General features: G+C 27.6%; 1 pseudogene; it reads left to right on the plus strand.

Moving 5' to 3' along the window:
• The first annotated feature begins 366 nt into the window (after nt 1-366).
• LOC114928644 (uncharacterized) lies at nt 367-2,368 on the plus strand (annotated as a pseudogene).
• The last annotated feature ends 1,285 nt before the right edge of the window (nt 2,369-3,653 follow it).

Consider the following 3,653-nt stretch of genomic DNA (forward strand, 5'->3'; position numbering starts at 1 on the left):
TCCATCACGAATGTATCATTTTCGTACACGATCTCTCTACTTGAAAATCACGATCAATTAATATTTTTTCAATATCATCAATTTCTTTTCCATTATATATAATTCCATAATATTTAATAATAAAGGCGGGAGCACAGACTTTTGCATAACGCATAAGGCATAAAGCATAAAGAAATAAACCAATGAGAGTCCTTCATTTCTATCCCCACTTCTCATTCTGCGGATCTTGCATAGTGCACAAAACATGATGCATAAAGAGTCGAAAAATCCGTAAGGACGAACTTTTATGCGTTATGCAAACAGATACGCGTCTAGATTGTATATTATCATCTCCATCATATTGTGTTCCAGTTTCTAACCTATTCTTTTTTTACAATACATGTTGTAAGTACTGCATTATTAATAATTATATATATAATTGGATATTTATATTTTATTACATTACAATCAATATTTTATATCGATAGGAAAATGGATCATAAGACATACTGTTTTGATTCTCAATATCAAACTGAATCTTACTACGGACAGATGCAATGTGATTCTGAAAATGAACATAAAAATGAAAATTTTTGTGAAATAGAGAACGAAATAAATGAAAACGAAATAGATGGAGATGCTTTACTTATAGCTTTAGTACATGACCATCCCTATTTATATAATAAAGAATTAACTGACTTTAAAGATCAGTTGAAAAAGCTGAATGCCTGGAGTGAAATTGCAATCGTTTTGAACATGACAGGTATTTATGTAGTATTTTTCTAAATTTCAACTTATTCTTTATTTTAACAAATTTTTTGTAAGAAATTAATTTTTCATTAGTTACTTTGTGTGAATAACTTAAACTTATGAAGTAATTGAAATAAATTGTAATGTTAATTTAAACTAATGACAGACAGTATAATTTTTCATGTTAGATTGCAAACTAGTAAACAATTTGCTAGAAATGTAGCATGCAGCATTTTTAACAAGCTAGATTGCATGCGATCTAGCATGAAAAATTGTACCGCATGCTGCTAAATTTAATGTAATTTTTGTTGCTAGCGGATGAGTGCCAATCTAGATGGACACGCTTACGTGAAAGATATACAAGAGAGAAAAAGCAAAGACAAGAAGAGACAACCACTGGAAGTGGAGCCTCAAAAAGGAAAACTTTCGAATTTTTCAATAACATGCAATTTTTGGATCCATTCGTTAAAAAAAGAAGGTATAGTAAAAATTGTGAAGAAATTAGAATAATCAAGATTTCTTTTTTATATATTATCTTCTTAAAACTCTTTGTACTGCAAAAAAGCAATTTTTGATATTTTGTTTCAGAACAATGACCAACGTGCATGCAGTGACCAAAAACTCTCCATTGACTAAACGGTACATTTCTTTTCAAAAGTATGTAAAATATAAACATAATATTCATATAAATTATTCATATAATTAAAAGTGCTTCTACTTGCAAATTAGTAATGAAATCTCTATTTTCTATTTTTAGAAACTTTAGCTCCAATAACGAAAAAGAAAATCTCCCTTTGAATGCAAGTATCTTGATTGAGCAGAATTCTTCAAAAGTTAATATAGAATCATTAGAACAAAATCGATTTAATTCAAACTCAAGTGGCAGAAATGAAATGAACATATCTTCTACAGCTACTTTAAGTGAAGTCTTTTACAGATATAAATTCAGCACATCTAAGGTACATATTTTCACAAGCATTTTTATTTGTAGCATTTTTCATGTTGTAAAAATTTTGTTTTGTTTGAAAAAATTTATAATTTTTAGAGACTCAACTTCACTTTTATACAAATCAAGCGACGCGGTAGCCTCACCATACCAGTCTGATGCTTCTTCAGTCTCAGTATTAAGTGCCTGTGATTATGCGACAAAGAAAGGTTTAAATAGTAAAATTAAATCAAAAGGAAAATCGCAGCCGGATGTTGCAAATGCAATTTCCAAAGTCACATCTTTGCTAGAGAATAAATACTCTTCACCTGTTTCAACTGTTTCGTCATCTTTAAAACCGGAAGTAGAAGAAGATGTGGCTTTCTGTCAATTAATACTTTCTTCACTTACAAAGATGCAGGGGTGTAAAAAAGAAAAAAAGAAGGATATATTGCGCATTATATACGATATTTAAAATAATCGAAGTTCTTAAAAGACTGATACAATTCTGAGAACTGCCTTGTGAGAATTGTCTTGTCATATTTCTGTTTTTGATTTTAATTTTTTGTTTTGTTCAGAGTTTCAATAATATAAAATGTATTAACGTAAATCTATTTAAGTTAATTTATCAGTTTAATTTTTATCTTGTTTATTATTTAGAGTTCAGAGTTTAAATATAAATAACTTCGAAAATTATTTAAAAACTTAGAAAAATTCGAAAGTTAAAAAATATATTAAAATAATATAAAATATACATTAATAGAAATAATATCAATTAAGTTTTAATTTCTTTAGTAATATAAGAATAATATAAAATGTGTCGGAGCAGAAACATAAGCAACATAGATTATATTCTGGACGGGTTCGTACTCCGGCGTAATATTATTAATATGTCGAGACGCAAATGTCGATTGTGCAACGTCTTTTTTTTAATTATTCAAAACTAGTAAGTAAGTGTTTAAAACTTGAGAGATGTAGAAAGTGCACTTTAATGTTATAAGTTAAAAGTGAGGAGATATGCAATAATAGATAAATCATTTTATTACGTTGATTTTTTATTAAACAGTGAGTTTAAATATGTAACACTAATAATGAATACGCAAACAGCTAACCTGTAATTAAACATTTTTTTATTTTCTGGATGAAGGTGGCAGCATAATATTATTTATTTATTATTAGTTTGGAAAATCGCTATCTCCAAGAAACAAACACAATAATTTAGTGTTGCTTTTAGGAAGATTTGTAAAATCTTCAGAAAGATTTAATGTTCCTTCTTGCAGTGCCAATGAATATCAGAAGTGATAAAAGTATCACTACTATTACTATTACGTATACGTAAATAACATTAAAATGTTTTATATTTTTTTAGAGACTGCGAGTATATGTAATGTATGTATGTATGTATGTATGTATGTACTTACTGTGATGTATTATTATATGACACAAATTAATGTTTTTACTTTTATTTATGAAGCTTACATAGTTTATTTTTTGTACATGCATGTTTACATAATTATGTAATTTAATAATATAAAATTTATTAACATAAATAATATCAATTTCAGTTTTTTGTTTAAAGTTTTTTAGAGTTTAAAATTTAAATGTAATAAAGTATATCAATATAAAATAAAATATAATTGGTATTAAAATAAAAATATAATTTGTATTGAATATTTTATCATGGATCATCGTGATGCAGCCCTCTTCTAATATACTGATATTGCCATGGAACTTCACCTTGTGGCGTTAAAAAATAATCAGCCAATGTATCTCTTTGTCTATATGCAACTGCAGTTGCATTATGCGTTGAAGTAGGAGGGATGTCTTTAAATACATTTTGAGTATATCGCCTGCCACTCTCCAGGAATAACGTTACCTGTTGCATCTTCCGAATCAATAAAATTAGGAGGACAATATATTTTATTCTCCGTTTGCATAAGATCTTCCTCAAACTTTATATAATTATGTAAACATATTGTCGCCATGACAATTTTATCTA

Source organism: Nylanderia fulva, unplaced genomic scaffold, assembly GCF_048542155.1.
Source record: "Nylanderia fulva isolate GAGA-0341 unplaced genomic scaffold, ASM4854215v1 Scaffold771, whole genome shotgun sequence".
NCBI lineage: Eukaryota > Metazoa > Arthropoda > Insecta > Hymenoptera > Formicidae > Nylanderia > Nylanderia fulva.